At 42.4% G+C, this 17,746-nt stretch overlaps 1 long non-coding RNA gene across 1 annotated transcript in view; it reads left to right on the top strand.

Moving 5' to 3' along the window:
* Window positions 1–373: 373 nt before the first annotated feature.
* Window positions 374–17,746, top strand: part of LOC113894444 — a 38,915-nt gene continuing 21,542 nt past the window's right edge. The window contains exon 1 of the long non-coding RNA XR_003511577.1: window positions 374–443. This is a non-coding gene — a long non-coding RNA (uncharacterized LOC113894444). The remainder of the gene's footprint in view (window positions 444–17,746) is intronic.

Here is a 17,746-nt window from a genome sequence, read left to right as displayed (position 1 = left end):
AATTTAAAGTGAGGATGATATTATCTACTTCACAGAATTGTTATAAGAATATGTATGAATCCTCAAAAATATCAACTATTATATATAATTATATGCAGTAACATTAGAGTAATATACAGTACTATATATTATGCCATAATATATAATAACATATAATAGTATTTTATGTAATAGCATTATATATAATATTTTGGTTTTCCCTCAACTTATACTGCTTCATTTCCTCACAGATAAGGTGTGAACAATTACACATTAGTCATTTTTCATTCCTCTTCACCTTATGCTGTTTATCTTTGTGATTCAAATTACGTGGACTGCTTCCTCCCTCGTGCCCCACGAACTCCAGCTTATCTAAATGGTGGTTTGCTTCCCACAGAGGGTCCTGACTGCTCTGCTAATCTTCCTTCAAGTCTGTGGAATTTTCACATGATTTTTCTTCAGAGGTAAGTGCTAAACATGGGGGACCCTGGTGAAGTGCAAGTCTTTTGCTTATGTGTTAACCCTAAGCACAGGCTGCTTTTCTGCACAGGAGCCAGGCATCACTGGGTAATCCCATGCTTTACAGGATGGCCGTTTTTTGTTTCTACCCTCTTTAAGCAATATCTCTAAAATGTTCTGAGAGCACTGGCTAAGCCCAGAGAGGTGTTGCAAGGATTAGCTAATTGATTATTTTAAATGCTTTGAAACTGGCAGAGAGTTTAGCAAGAAGGACAGGCTAAATAATGTTTGCAGACTTGATAGGAGTACAAAATGTACCAAACGGCCCTTCCCATTTGATTTGTTATCTAGTAGAACTTGCCTATTGTATAACATGTCCCATTAAAATGAGTTATATATGTTATTGCATTTAAAACCTGACCTGGGGGGATGCTTTAGGATAAAGAGAAGTGTTCGGAAGGATATACAAACCTTTTGTCAAATGGAGTTGCAGTTACTGAAACCACTTGTGTTTTTCTGACTTGAGGGAAGTCCTAGGAAACACAACTCAGTTGCATTTGTTTTCTCAGGGCCTGTCATGTGTCAGGTCTGAATTGGTCACCATGGTTATGAGCCTTGAAGGCCCATAGACTAGAAGAGGAGCCGGTATACACATAGTCAGAACCCTTTGATCGTATGTGATAGGGGCTAAGATAGATGAATATACAAGGTACAGTGACAAAAAAAAAATCAAGTGGTAATTAGCTCAACCTGGGGAAAATCAGCAAAGCTGCATCATGGAAGAGAGGCTTGACTTGGTCTTTAAGGGTAAGAGAAGTTTGCCAAGTGATAAAAGGATGAAGGACATTTCAAACACAGGGGACCGCATATGAAGAGCCTCTCCTCCTCTCTCCCTGTTTCATTCAAACATCTTTAAGAGTCCCTGCTTCCTCAGTATCCTGCTTTATCTTATTCTTTGCTCATAGTAGATATTCAGTTAATTCTTATAAATGAATAGAATGGGTGGTAGGATTATAGGCAGTGATTTCAATTTTATTCATTAGGTTTTTCCTTATTTTCTAAATTTTCTAGAACAAATGTGTCTTTATTTTGTAATCAGAATATTCTAGGATATTTGGGGAATTGTTATCAGAGTCCATGGCTGCACTGGACTTGGAGATGAATGGAGTCAAAGAGGTAAATGCGCTTTTGACCAGTTGTTAACCTGGTGGGGCAGAGGCTTGAGATGGTGGGAGGTATCACTGGAAATGAAGCTGGAATGAGAGGTTGGGGCTCAGAACTTTGGACTTTATGTTGTAGACCATGAGAAGCCATGGAGATTTTATTAGGCAGGAAGTCTGTGTTGAGTCTCTGGCAATGCTCTAGAGCACAAACTGGCTGCAGGAGGGACTGGAGAGAAAAGACCCGTTGTGACACTTTTATAATCCAGGTAGAAAAGTATTGAAGGTTCTCATGTTTGGGGAGTTGAGGAAAAGATAATGCATTTCGTTTTAGACATAAGGATACATTTTAGTGTCTGTGTGGTAGTCCGCAGGAAGGCTGGGTAAGTGTTTGGAACTGCCTGAGGCAAGGAATCAGTGCCCAAAACATGACTGACACAGAGACCTTTGACAGCATGGTCACAAAAGCAAGAGAAAAATGAAAGCAAACGGTGTGAAAATCATGAGAGAAAGGAGAGGTGGTTCTGAAATGAGCAAATTATCTAGTCAGGAAGTAGAGTATTTTCCTTTCTCCAGACATTCCTCTTCCCTGCCTTCCGGTTTCTGCTCAAAAGAAACCATTTGAGGTTTCTTCAGAGATGTCTTCGCACACCACCTAAATAAAACAGCACCCTTCATTACTCCCAGCCACCTTCCGTGAGCACTGTTTCAGAATGCAGCCTTTATTATTGTTCAAGTATAATGAGGATCGGGAAGTGAGTGCCACTGAAAAGGTGATTTGTTACCCATAGTTTCCTGAGCAGGGGCAGGGCATGCCATGCCTTGCCCGCATAGTGAAACATTGGGGCCAGTCAGGACTTGGAGGGAAAGTCTTTTCTTTTTTTTTAATTTTATATTGGGGTTTAGCTGATTAACAATGTTGTGATAGTTTCAGGTGAACAGCAAAAGGATTCAGCCATACACATATATGTATCCATTCTCCCCCAAATTCCCATCCCATCCAGGCTGCCACATAACATTGAACAGAGTTCCAGGTGCTATATAGTTGGTCCTTGTTGGTTTTCCATTTTAAATATGTTAGGCGAAAGTCTTTATAGTGGTTTCCAGGCAATGGTATAGGTGAGGCAGGATAAGCAGGCTTAGGATTGGCTAGTTTTCTTTGTTTTTTTTTTTTTTTTTTTGATTTTGGCTCTGATAGGTCTTCGTTGCTGTGTGTGGGCTTTCTCTAATTGTCTCGTGTGGGCTTAGTTGTCCCGAGGCATGTGGGATCACAGTTCCCAACCAGGGATCAAACCTGCAGCCTCCGGATTGAGAGCTCGGAGCCTTAGCCACGGGACCACCCGGGAAGTCCCCTGGGATTGGAGAGTGTGAGTAGTTCCTGTGGACTCTTGGGAAGAAGGGCTGTGTCTTATGGTCTGGTACCTGTCCCTAGGTGCTTAGGGCAGGAGCTAGTGACCTGAGTGAAGTGGTTGGGATGGGCTTGGATTGGTTGGTTCGCATAGGAAAGACTTGCTGGAGAGGTGAGTTGTTTACTATCTCTAGGAGTTACCCTCAAAGAAGAACAGCCCTGGGAGGGCAGTGAAAGCCTCAGAATAAAAAGCCATGTTCAGTAGGAGCACCACTTGACGTTATGTTCATGTGTTTGCAGGGCAGTTCCAGGCCTGGGACTAGGGTGTGGTGCACAAGGCTTTAACCTCAGGCACAAAATGTATGGGGGTGGGTGCCAAAAAATTCATTAATCAAGCTGAATAATATGTTAATGTGAAGAAAGTAAAAATGGACACAAAAATATACCTGATGAATAAAAGTACCAAGGTTGTAAATAAAGACAGGATTAGTTGGTGCTGAGTCATGCTGGAGCCTGAAACAAAAGAAAAAGGAATCAGTAATATGGATCCTCTCGGTTTGATTTTCTAAGCTGTTGCATTAAAATGATCAAGCCTTTAAAAGGAAGGTAATTCTGACGCATGTTACAGCATGGATGAACCTTGAGGTGAAGTCACAAAAAGACATACTGTATGACTCACTTGCATAAAACACTTACAGCAGTCAAAATCATAGAGACATGAAGTAGAATGGTGGCCACCAGAGGCTGGGGGTGAGAGGATTGGGGAGTTAGTGTTTCATGGGTATAGAGCTTCAGTTTGGGAAGATGAGAAGAGTTTCATAGATGGGCGCTGGTGATGGTTGTATAATATTATGAATGTATTTGATGCCACTAAACCATGCACTTAAAAATAGTTAGTTTCAGTTTCAGTTCAGTCGCTCAGTCGTGTCTGACTCTTTGCAACCCCATGAACTGCAGCACGCCAGGTCTCCCTGTCCATCACCAACTCCCGGAGTCCACCCAAACCCATGTCCATTGTGTCGGTGATGCCATCCAGCCATCTTGTCCTCTGTCGTCCCCTTCTCCTCCTGTCCTAAATCTTTCCCAGCATCAGGGTCTTTTCAAATGAGTCAGCTCTCCGCATCAGGTGGCCAAAGTATTGGAGTTTCAGCTTCAACATCAGTCCCTCCAATGAACACCTAGGACTGATCTCCTTTAGGATGGACTGGTTGGATCTCCTTGCAGTCCTAGGGACTCTCAAGAGTCTTCTCCAGCACCACAGTTCAAAAACATCAATTCTTCGGCACAGTTCAAAAGCATCAATTCTTTGGCATCAATTCTATAGTCCAACTCTCACATCCATACATGACTACTGGAAAAACCATAGCCTTGACTAGACAGACCTTTGTTGGCAAAGTAATGTCTCTGCTTTTTAATATGCTGTCTAGGTTGGTCATAACTTTCCTTCCAAGGAGTAAGTGTCTTTTAATTTCATGGCTGCAATCACCATCTGTAGTGATTTTGGAGCCCAGAAAAATAAAATCAGCCACTGTTTCCACTGTTCCCCCATCTATTTGCCATGAAGTGATGGGACCAGATGCCATGATCTTAGTTTTTTGAATGTTGAGCTTTAAGCCAACTTTTTCAGTCTTCTCTTTCACTTTCATCAAGAGGCTCTTTAGTTCTTCTTCACTTTCTGTCATAAGGGTGGTGTCATCTGCATATCTGAGGTTATTGATATTTCTCCTGGCAATCTTGATTCCAGCTTCTGCTTCCTCCAGCCCAGCGTTTCTCATGATGTACTCTGCATAGAAGTTAAATAAGCAGGGTGACAATATACAGCCTTGATGTACTTCTTTTCCTATTTGGAACCAGTCTGTTGTTCCATGTCCAGTTCTAACTGTTGCTTCCTGACCTGCATACAGGTTTCTCAAGAGGCAGGTCAGGTGGTCTGGTATGCATATCTCTTTCAGAATTTTCCACAGCTTATTGTGATCCACACAGTCAAAGGCTTTGGCATAGTCAATAAAGTAGAAATAGATGTTTTTCTGGAACTCTCTTGCTTTTTCAATGATCCAGTGGATGTTGGCAATTTGATCTCTGGTTCCTCTGCCTTTTCTAAAACCAGCTTGAATATCTGGAAGTTCATGGTTCACGTATTGCTGAAGCCTGGCTTGGAGAATTTTGAGCATTACTTTACTAGCGTGTGAGATGAGTGCAATTGTGCAGTAGTTTGAGCATTCTTTGGTAGTGCCTTTCTTTGGGATTGGAATGAAAACTGACCTTTTCCAGTCCTGTGGCCACTGCTGAACTTTCCAAATTTGCTGACATATTGCATGCAGCACTTTCACAGCATCATCTTTTACGGTTTAAAATAGTTCAACTGGAATTCCATCACCTCCACTAGCTTTGTTTGTAGTGATGTTTCCTAAGGCCCACCTGACTTCACATTCCAGGATGTCCAGCTCTAGGTGAGTGTGAGTGATCACATCTTCGTGATTATTTGGATTGTGAAGATCTTTTTTGTACAGTTCTTCTGTGTATTCTTGCCACCTCTTCTTAATATCTTCTGCTTCTGTTAGGTCCTTACCATTTCTGTCCTTTATTGAGCCCATCCTTGCATGAAATGTTCCCTTGGTATCTCTAATTTTCTTGAAGAGATCTCTAGTTTTTCCCATTCTATTGTTTTCCTCTATTTCTTTGCACTGATCACTGAGGAAGGCTTTCTTATCTCTCCTTGCTATTCTTTGGAACTCTGCATTCAAATGGATATATCTTTCCTTTTCTCCTTTGCTTTTCTCTTCTTTTCACAGCTATTTGTAAGGCCTCCTCAGACAGCCATTTTGCTTTTTTGCATTTCTTTAAAAATTTTTTTTATTAATATATTTTATTTTATTTTTTAACTTTACAATATTATATTGGTTTTGCCATACATCAAAATGAATCCACCACAGGTATACACGTGTTCCCCATCCTAAACCCTCCTCCCTCCTCCCTCCCCATACCATCCCTCTGGGTTGTCCCAGTGTACCAACCCCAAGCATGCAGCATCGTGCATTGAACCTGGACTGGCGACTTGTTTCATATATGATTTATACATGTTTCAATGCCATTCTACCAAATCATCCCACCCTCTCCCTCTCCCACAGAGTCCAAAAGACTGTTCTATACATCAGTGTCTCCTCTGCTGTCTCGCATACAGGGTTATCATCACCATCTTTCTAAATTCCATATATATTCGTTAGTATACTGTATTGGTGTTTTTCTTTCTGGCTTACTTCACTCTGTATAATAGGCTCCAGTTTCATCTGCCTCATTAGAACTGATTCAAATGTATTCTTTTTAATGGCTGAGTAATACTCCATTGTGTATATGTACCACTGCTTTCTTATCCATTCATCTGCTGATGGACATCTAGGTTGCTTCCATGTCCTGGCTATTATAAACAGTGCTGCGATGAACATTGGGGTACACGTGTCTCTTTCCCTTCTGGTTTCCTCAGTGTGTATGCCCAGCAGTGGGATTGCTGGATCATAAGGCAGTTCTATTTCCAGTTTTTTAAGGAATCTCCACACTGTTCTCCATAGTGGCTGTACTAGTTTGCATTCCCACCAACAGTGTAAGAGGGTTCCCTTTTCTCCACACCCTCTCCAGCAATTATTGCTTGTAGACTTTTGGATCGCAGCCATTCTGACTGGCGTGTAATGGTACCTCATAGAGGTTTTGATTTGCATTTCTCTGATAATGAGTGATGTTGAGCATCTTTTCATGTGTTTGTTAGCCATCTGTATGTCTTCTTTGGAGAAATGTCTATTTAGTTCTTTGGCCCATTTTTTGATTGGGTCATTTATTTTTCTGGAATTGAGCTGTAGGAGTTGCTTGTATATTTTTGAGATTAGTTGTTTGTCAGTTGCTTCATTTGCTATTATTTTCTCCCATTCTGAAGGCTGTCTTCACCTTGTTTATAGTTTCCTTTGTTGTGCAGAAGCTTTTAAGTTTAATTAGGTCCCATTTGTTTATTTTTGCTTTTATTTCCAGTATTCTGGGAGGTGGGTCATAGATGATCCTGCTGTGATGTATGTCAGAGAGTGTTTTGCCTATGTTCTCCTTTAGGAGTTTTATAGTTTCTGGTCTTACGTTGAGATCTTTAATCCATTTTGAGTTTATTTTTGTGTATGGTGTTAGAAAGTGTTCTAGTTTCATTATTTTACAGGTGGTTGACCAGTTTTCCCAGCACCACTTGTTAAAGAGATTGTCTTTAATCCATTGTATATTCTTGCCTCCTTTGTCAAAGATAAGGTGTCCATATGTGTGTGGATTTGTCTCTGGGCTTTCTATTTTGTTTCATTGATCTATATTTCTGTCTTTGTGCCAGTACCATACTGTCTTGATGACTGTGGCTTTGTAGTAGAGCCTGAAGTCAGGTATGTTGATTCCTCCAGTTCCATTTTTCTTTCTCAAGATTGCTTTGGCTATTTGAGGTTTTTTGTGTTTCCATACAAATTGTGAAATTATTTGTTCTAGCTCTGTGAAGAATACTGTTGGTAGCTTGATAGGGATTGCATTGAATCTATAAATTGCTTTGGGTAGTATACTCATTTTCACTATATTGATTCTTCCAATCCATGAACATGGTATATTTCTCCATCTATTAGTGTCCTCTTTGATTTTTTTCACCACTGTTTTATAGTTTTCTATATATAGGTCTTATAGCGCAGGCGGCTGCAACGGGCACGCCATAGCCCAGGTGAGAGGAGCCACCCCACATCCGAGATCAGGGGCAGAGGCCGGAAGGACCCCATGCCTGAAGGGCGGCGGCCAAGAGGAGTTACCCCACATCCGAGGTCAGGGGCAGTGGCCGAGAGTACCAGACTGCGACGGCGCAGGAACGGCCGAGAGGAGATACCCAGCGTCTGAGGTCAGGGGCAGCGGCCAGCAGGAGCTACCCCACGCCCCCACGCCCAAGGCCAGGGGCGGCGGCCGGGAGGAGCAACCCACGCCCGAGGCCTGGGGCTGTGACGAGAGGAGTTACCCCACGTCCGAGGTCAGGGGCAGTGGCTGGGAGGAGATACCCCATGCCCCAAGCCTGAGGCCAGGGGTGACGGGTGGGAGGAGCTACCCCACGCCCCTAAGCCCGAGGCCAGGGGCAGCAGTGGGGAGGAGCAACCGCACAACTGAGGCCAGGGGCAGTGGCTGGGAGGACCAACCCCACGTCCAAGGAGCCGTGGCTGCGAGGGCGCAGGAGGGCCTAGAGGAGCTATCCCACATTGAAGGTCAGGAAGGGCTGCAGTGAGGAGATACCCCTCGTCCAAGGTAAGGAGCAATGGCTGCGCTTTGCTGGAGCAGCCGTGAAGAGATACCCCACGCCCAAGGTAAGAGAAACCCAAGTAAGACGGTAGATGTTGCAAGAGGGCATCAGAGGGCAAACACACTGAAACCATACTCACAGAAAACTAGTCAATCTAATCACACTAGGACCACAGCCTTGTCTAACTCAGTGAACTAAGCCATGCCCGTGGGGCAACCCAGGATGGGCGGGTCATGGTGGGGAGATTTGACAGAATGTGGTCCACTGGAGAAGGGAATGGCAAACCACTTCAGTATTCTTGCACTGATAACCCCATGAACAGTATGAAAAGGCAAAATGATAGAATACTGAAAGAGAAACTCCCCAGGTCAGTAGGTGCCCAATATGCTACTGGAGATCAGTGGAGAAATAACTCCAGAAAGAATGAAGGGATGGAGCCAAAGCAAAAACAATACCCAGCTGTGGATGTGACTGGTGATAGAAGCAAGGTCTGATGCTGTAAAGAGCAATATTGCATAGGAACCTGGAATGTCAGGTCCATGAATCAAGGCAAATTGGAAGTGGTCAAACAAGAGATGGCAAGAGTAAATGTCGACATTCTAGGAATCAGCGAACTGAAATGGACTGGAATGGGTGAATTTAACTCAGATGACCATTATATCTACTACTGTGGGCAGTAATCTCTCAGAAGAAATGGAGTAGCCATCATGGTCAACAAAAGAGTCTGAAATGCAGTACTTGGATGCAATCTCAAAAACGACAGAATGATCTCTGTTTGTTTCCAAGGCAAACCATTCAATATCACAGTAATCCAAGTCTATGCCCCAACCAGTAATGCTGAAGAAGCTGAAGTTGAATGGTTCTATGAAGACCTACAAGACCTTTTAGAACTAACACCCAACAAAGATGTCCTTTTCATTATAGGGGACTGGAATGCAAAAGTAGTAAGTCAAGAAACACCTGGAGTAACAGGCAAATTTGGCCTTGAAATATGGAATGAAGCAGGGCAAAGACTAATAGAGTTTTGCCAAGAAAATGCACTGGTCATAACAAACACCCCCTTCCAACAACACAAGAGAAGACTCTATACATGGACATCACCAGATGGTCAACACCGAAATCAGATTGATTCTATTCTTTGCAGCCAAAGATGGAGAAGCTCTATACAGTCAGCAAAAACAAGACCAGGAGCTGACTGTGGCTCAGACCATGAACTCCTTATTGCCAAATTCAGACTTAAATTGAAAAAAGTAGGGAAAACCACTAGACCATTCAGGTATGACCTAAATCAAATCCCTTATGATTATACAGTGGAAGTGAGAAATAGATTTAAGGGCCTAGATCTGATAGATAGAGTGCCTGATGAACTATGGAATGAAGTTCGTGACATTGTACAGGAGACAGGGATCAAGACCATCCCCATGGAAAAGAAATGCAAAAAAGCAAAATGGCTGTCTGGGGAGGCCTTACAAATAGCTGTGAAAAGAAGAGAAGTGAAAAGCAAAGGAGAAAAGGAAAGATATAAACATCTGAATGCAGAGTTCCAAAGAATAGCAAGAAGAGATAAGAAAGCCTTCTTCAGCGATCAATGCAAAGAAATAGAGGAAAACAACAGAATGGGAAAGACTAGGGATCTCTTCAAGAAAATCAGAGATACCAAAGGAACATTTCATGCAAAGATGAGCTCGATAAAGGACAGAAATGGTATGGACCTAACAGAAGCAGAAGATATTAAGAAGAGATGGCAAGAATACACAGAAGAACTGTACAAAAAAGATCTTCACGACCCAGATAATCACGATGGTGTGATCACTGACCTAGAGCCAGACATCCTGGAATGTGAAGTCAAGTGGGCCTTAGAAAGCATCACTACGAACAAAGCTAGTGGAGGTGATGGAATTCCAGTTGAGCTATTCCAAATCCTGAAAGATGATGCTGTGAAAGTGCTGCATTCAATATGCCAGCAAATTTAGAAAACTCAGCAGTGGCCACAGGACTGGAAAAGGTCAGTTTTCATTCCAATCCCAAAGAAAGGCAATGCCAAAGAATGCTCAAACTACTGCACAATTGCACTCATCTCACACGCTAGTAAAGTAATGCTCAAAATTCTCCAAGCCAGGCTTCAGCAATACGTGAACCATGAACTTCCAGATGTTCAAGCTGGTTTTAGAAAAGGCAGAGGAACCAGAGATCAAATTGCCAACATCAGCTGGATCATGGAAAAAGCAAGAGAGTTCCAGAAAAACATCTATTTCTACTTTATTGACTATGCCAAAGCCTTTGACTGTGTGGATCATAATAAGCTGTGGAAAATTCTGAAAGAGATGGGAATACCAGACCACCTGACCTGCCTCTTGAGAAATTTGTATGCAGGTCAGGAAGCAACAGTTAGAACTAGACATGGAACAACAGACTGGTTCCAAATAGGAAAAGGAGTTCGTCAAGGCTGTATATTGTCACCCTGCTTATTTAACTTCTATGCAGAGTACATCATGAGAAACGCTGGACTGGAAGAAACACAAACTGGAATCAAGATTGCCAGGAGAAATATCAATAACCTCAGATATGCAGATGACACCACCCTTATGGCAGAAAGTGAAGAGGAACTCAAAAGCCTCTTGATGAAAGTGAAAGAGGAGAGTGAAAAAGTTGGCTTAAAGCTGAACATTCAGAAAATGAAGATCATGGCATCCGGTCCCATCACTTCATGGGAAATAGATGGGGAAACAGTGGAAACAGTGTCAGACTTTATTTTTCTGGGCTCCAAAATCACTACAGATGGTGATTGCAGCCATGAAATTAAAAGACGCTTACTCCTTGGAAGGAAAGTTATGACCAACCTAGATAGCATATTCAAAAGCAGAGACATTACTTTGCCAACAAAGGTTTGTCTAGTCAAGGCTATGGTTTTTCCTGTGGTCATGTATGGATGAGAGAGTTGGACTGTGAAGAAGGCTGAGCGCCGAAGAATTGATGCTATTGAACTGTGGTGTTGGAGAAGACTCTTGAGAGTCCCTTAGACTGCAAGGAGATCCAACCAGTCCATTCTGAAGATCAGCCCTGGGTGTTCTTTGGAAGGAATGATGCTAAAGCTGAAACTCCAGTACTTTGGCCACCTCATGCAAAGGGTTGACTCATTGGAAAAGACTCTGATGCTGGGAGGGATTGGGGGCAGGAGGAGAAGGGGATGACAGAGGATAAGATGGCTGGATGGCATCACTGACTCGATGGACGTGAGTCTCAGTGAACTCCAGGAGTTGGTGATGTACAGGGAGGCCTGGTGTGCTGCAATTCATGGGGTCGCAAAAAGTCGGACACGACTGAGCGACTGATATAATCTCATCTGATCTGATATATAGGTTTTTAGTTTCTTTAGGTCGGAGAAGGCAATGGCACCCCACTCCAGTACTCTTGCCTGAAGAATTTCATGGACAGCGGAGCCTGGTAGGCTGTAGTCCATGGGGTCGTGAAGAGTCGGACACGACTGATCGATTTCACTTTCACGCATTGGAGAGGAAATGGCAACCCACTCCAGTGTTCTTGCCTGGAGAATCCCAGGGACGGGGGAGCCTGTTGGGCTGCCGTCTATGGGGTTGCACAGAGTCAGACACGACTGAAGCGACTTAGCAGCAGCAGCAGCAGTTTGTTTAGTTAGATATATTCCTAAGTATTTTATTCTTTTCGTTGCAATGGTGAATGGAATTGTTTCCTTAATTTCTCTTTCTATTTTCTCATTATTAGTGTATAGAAATGCAAGGGATTTCTGTGTGTTGATTTTATATCCTGCAACTTTACTATATTCATTGATTAGTTCTAGTAATTTTCTGGTGGAGTCTTTAGGATTTTCTATGTAGAGGATCATGTCATGTGCAAACAGTGAGAGTTTTACTTCTTCTTTTCCAATTTGGATTCCTTTTATTTTTTTTTCTGCTCTGATTGCTATGGCCAAAACTTCCAAAACTATGTTGAATAGTAATGGTGGAAGTGGGCACCCTTGTCTTGTTCCTGACTTTAGAGGAAATGCTTTCAATTTTTCACCATTGAGGATAATGTTTGCTGTGTGTTTGTTCTTGGAGATGGTCTTGATCCCTGTCTCCTGTACAGTATCACGAATTGTCTATCAGATCTAGTCCCTTAAATCTATTTCTCACTTCCATTGTATAGTCATAAGGGATTTGATTTAGGTCATACCTTAATGGTCTAGTTCAAAAATGGTTAAGATGGTAGATTTTATGTTGCTGCTGCTAAGTCACTTCAGTCGTGTCCGACTCTGTGTGACCCCATAGACAACAGCCCACCAGGCTCCCCCGTCCCTGGGATTCTCCAGGCAAGAACACTGGAGTGGGTTGCCATTTCCTTCTCCAATGCATGAAAGTGAAAAGTGAAAGTGAAGTCTCTCAGTTGTGTCTGACTCTTCTTGACCCCATGGACTGTGGCCTACCTGGCTCCTCTGCCCATGGGATTTTCCAGGCAAGAGTACTGGAGTGGGTTGACGTTGCCTTCTCCAAGATTTTATGTTACTATATATATATTTTGGAGTGTGACAAAAATAAACCATTACTTGCTTAAGCCACTGAATTCTGTGATTTGCAGCCAAACATATCTTCACTTATACAGTTCTTCTTATCGTTAAACAAAATGGTCCCAAACCAATGATAAATGGAAAAATTACACTTAATCTGAAGAACAGCCAAACCTCAGCTTCTGATCCCTGCCCCCCAACCTTCCCTCTGACTCTCAGCTCCTCCCACAGTGCTCCCCAGGCTCGAGAGGATGGTGAGGCCAGTGCAAACTGTAAAGGGGTGCCAACAAACTCAGTAATTGACACAGACACTATTTTAACGCAATAGTGATTTTTCACATTTTTTTTTACCATGGTAAAATCCACACGTTGTTGTTGTTTAGTTGCCAAGTAGTATCCAACTCTTCTGTGACTGCATGGTCAGTAGCCCACCAGGCTCCTCTGTCCATGGGATCCTCCAGGCATCAATACTGGAGTGGGTTGCCATTCCTTTCTCCAGGGAATCTTCCTGACCCAGGGATCTGAACCCGTGTCTCTTGCATTGCAGGTGGATTCTTTATCCCTGAGCCACCAGGAAAACTCCAAAATATACATACAGTAATATCAAAAGCCTGAGTGGCAAGTTTCTCTAATCTTACAGAGGACTCTCAACATTTCTGAAGATCATCACTGGAGATATTCACGAATCCCAAATTTGCAAACAGCTCTGTAGCATATAATTCCCCCATAAAATGGATATTTTCCCCACTGGTTGGAGCAGCCACTGAAATAGTGTCTGGACACCCTCTCCTCCCATTTTCATATAGAGCAAACTGTGGACACTTTCAAGTCCTAGCATTTCCAAATTTAACATTCTACTATTTCTTGTTTGTTTGTTGTTGTTGTTCAGTCATTAAGCTGTGTCTGAGTCTTTGCAACCCCGTGGACTGCAGCACACCAGGCTTCCCTGTCCTTCACCATCTCCTGGAGTTTGCTCAAACTCAGGTCCACTGAGTCGGTGATGCCATCCAACCATCTCATCGTCTGCTGTCCCCTTCTCCTTTTGTCTTCAGTCTTTCCCAGCATCTGGGTCTTTTCCAATTAGTTGGTTCTTTGTATCAGGTGGCCAAAGTATTAGAGCTTCAGCTTCAGGAACAACATATCCAAAACTCCCTTTTGGAATCCAAAACATATCCAAAATTCCCATGGGAATTCAAGCTTCATTCCTCTAAGGAATCTCCAGGGAATTACAAATCATGCTCCAGGTGGTTTCTCATTCAGCCTGCAGAATTTACTCTGATGCTACAGATGGCACCTTGCCTATCTTGAGTCGGCTGCACTGGCCACTGTGGCTGTTCCTTTGGTTGCTCATCCTAAGAGTGGCTCCTACATGGCTGATGTACATCAAAGGCACGGCAGATGCTAGGACCTGTGTTGTTGATGTCAGCCGGTACCTGTGCCCCGGCTGTCCCGATGCCATGCCTGATGGTGGGGCTCTGCAGTCTGCACCAGGTATGCTGGCTCCCAGACCACAGAGCTGCCCGTACCTACACCCAGATGCCTTGTCTCAGAGATTATGATTGTGTTGCTTTTCTTCCCCCAGGCACCCTTCTTTCCTTCCTTAACCAAGCCGAAGTACAAAATAACAGAAACCCTTGTAGCATAACAGTGTACAAGAGAAATGTTAAGAAGTGGTTGGTTTAGACAATGAGAAAGGTCTGGTAGTCTTTATAATTATTGTATTTGTAATATACCAGACATGGGGAGTTTACTGCTTCTTCAATTTTAGGGAGTAATTGTATTCTGTACTGTGGCTAAATTCTAAAGCCAGCATGTGAAAAGAAAAGGAAAGTGGACAAAGTCATTCTTGAAATCCCCTTCAGTTGCTCATAGACTAAGTATCCACGGCCATATTTCTATGCCACAGTGAAGACTGACGGGCCATTTTCTGATGAACCTAACACAGCTGGTTTCTGTACTGGCTATTGAAACAAACCATTGTTTGTTTGACTTCTCACAGTAGTTGACTTGGGTAAAGGGGCCATATTGTATCAGAAGTTCAGATCTCTAGCTTTCACAGTGTTGTGGAATCCAGTAAAATGTTCACACTACAAGAGGCATAAAAACCGAGGCCATCTAAGGGAAGATATGTGTTGTATTCACTCCTTTCACAGAATAGCAGTGGTAAACCAACATTTATTGGAGACATGCTGCCAGGCACTCTTTACAATTTTTTTTTATTGGAGTATAGTTGATTTACAATGCTGTGTTTCCGGTGTACAGCAGTGTGAATCAGTGATACACATATCTGCTTTTTCTCAGATTCTTTTCCCATATAGTGTCAAGCACTCTTTTAAGCACTTTAATTGTTATTAACTCATTTAATTCTTACAACAACCCCAGAAAGTGTTTGTTATTATTATACGCATTTTTTTTTTAAAGCATAACTCCAATACTTTTGCTACCTGATGTGAAGAGCTGGCTCATTGGAAAAGACCCTGATGCTGAGTAAGATTGAAGGCAAAAAGAGAAGGGGGCAGCAGAGGATGAGATGGTTGGATGGCATCACCGATTCCATGGACATGAACTTGGGCAAACTCTGGGAGATAGTGGAAGACAGGGAAGCCTGGTGTGCTGCAGTCCATGGGGTTGCAAAGAGTTGGATATGACTTAGCAACTAAACAACAATATAACTGAGGCAGAGGGAGTCAAGTGACTCGCCCAGTTAGAAAGCGACAGGGCTTGAATCTGAACCCCAGCAGTCTGGCTTTGGTGCTCTTGTTCTTACCTGCTTTGCTCTACACTTTCGACCATGACTCCGCCATTTAAATGTCTTTTCCTCTCCTTCTTTCCACGTGGAATGGAGTAGAATTTACCAACTTAATGTTTTTAATGGTGTGACTCCATTGTGCTTTCTTGCTGTGGCAAAAATTCAATCATACTGAAAGGCATAAAATACACAAAGGGGTAATGTCCTGTGTTCTCACCTTTAGCTGGAACAAATGTTAATGGCTTGTGCATCTTCCCCACCCCCAGGATTTCTTTTATGCATGCATTCACACACACATTTTGTTTTTGCTTGACATATACTTCAATTTCCTTTTTCACTTATCAGTGTCACAGACCTCTTTCTATTAATATGTCAGAATATGGACTTTTACCTCCTCTGTTTTTAAGAGGACTATTTTTAATTGGAGAATAATTTCTTTACAATGTTGTGTTGTTTTCTGCTGTAAAACAACAATGAATCTGCTATAAATATACATGTATCCCCTCCCTCTTGAGAGCTCCAGCCCCCAACCCCTCATCCCACCCATCTAGGTCACCACAGAGCAACGAGCTGAGTTCCCTGTGCTACACAGGTGCTTCCCACTAGCTAGGTATTTTACACAGTCACCTCCTTTTCAAGAGCTATTTTAGTAAGTGCAGATTATGCTGCTGCACAAGTAAATCATAATTTAACTTTGCATATTCCCTTACTGATGGATAGTCAGGTTTAAAAAATTTTTTTTTGCCAAGTTTTTATTGTTATCGACTCTGTGGCAGACAGGCTTATTTGTTCTCCTAGTATTTTACAGATTTAGATTTTAGTTTTAAATCTTTAATCCACATGGAATTTGTTTTGTGCAGGAAGTGAGGTGGGAATTAGAGCCATTTCTTGACTTGCCTCATCCAAATGATTACCCACCTGAAGAGATTCTGTCTCCAGGCACCCCAGTAATCACGCTGCATCTATTAGGGGAATACTTGGGAAATTGTAATAAAGAGAATCTCTGTGGTGGAAAATATTTGATAGTGTGTGTTGGGGAGAGGAAGCAGAAACAGCAGGCTCTGCCAATGTGGACGAGAGGCCGGAGCTCCGCTTTCAGGTTGGAATGCTGCATTTTAATTAGCAATATTACTCCCAAATGTTTAGCTGCAACAGTAGGGGATTAGAGACCCCTGCTTGCTCATCATAATTCAGAACCTGAGCATCAGAGTGTCTAATTAGATCTGCTTACTTTTAAAAGGTCAGCCAATAAAATTGTCATGTTGTGTCATTCAAGGTCTAGAAGTTACTCTGCTATAAACCTGAAGGATTTTTTTTTTTTTTAAGTTAAAAATTGCCTATTCATGTCTGGTGTCTTTAAGTGAGCTTTGCCGGCCGAAGATTTTGGCAGGCCATCACTCAAAGGATCTGTGAAGTCTTTCAGCCACTTAGAACAATTCGTGTCCTTTGTAATTTTTTTTCGTTATCACTTTGGACACTCTGCTAGAAGGAGCCACTGTATCTTAAGCCGTTGGTTTTATTTTCCTACTCACAAGGAAAACAGCATTCACTGTGGTCTTTGTTTTGAATCTTAAACTCTGAATTGAATATTACTGTCAATTAATTTCCATGGGAAAAATGGTTCCCCAAAGAGCTGTGCCCCTCTGGAAAAATCATCATCATACTGAAATGAATGGAGCTAGGTTTTCTTAATTTTATTCCTTGGCTATAAGTGAAGGAAGTTAGGGAGCGATCTTAATTCTTTTAAAGCCACTAGAACCTTAATTAGAATTCTGGATGGGGTGGCAAGTTCAGAGGAAAACAAATGTGAATTATGGGCAACTCTTCCATATGACAGTTGCTATTGTCTCGCTCGGCTTACTCAGCCCCCACGAGAGGGACTGCCTCCTGGGTCCATCGGGCCTCACACCAGCTTTCTCCATGCTCAGAGCTGTTGCATGTTTAGCCTAAAGGATCTGAGATGAGGGGGAGAGGGCATTCAAAGCTGAAAGTGATCATTACTCCTATTTCAATTATATTATGGATTAAATTAGCTTTTGTGGGGGTAGGAAAAAAAATCTTATAGCTCCTCCTAATATTTTCTAAAGTGTGGTTGCATCATAATCGAAATGTTGCTCACTGGAGTCCATTCCAGAATGGGAATTTCTGGCAGCAGAACCCAGGGATGTATTTAACAAGCCTCTTATGCTATTCATTTGTGCATTAGGGTTTGAGAACATTTGATTTATATCATTACTTCCAT

The sequence above is a fragment of the Bos indicus x Bos taurus genome, chromosome 6 (genome assembly GCF_003369695.1).
Source record: "Bos indicus x Bos taurus breed Angus x Brahman F1 hybrid chromosome 6, Bos_hybrid_MaternalHap_v2.0, whole genome shotgun sequence".
Lineage (NCBI taxonomy): Eukaryota > Metazoa > Chordata > Mammalia > Artiodactyla > Bovidae > Bos > Bos indicus x Bos taurus.
This window is presented reverse-complemented; position numbering and strand designations above follow the sequence as displayed.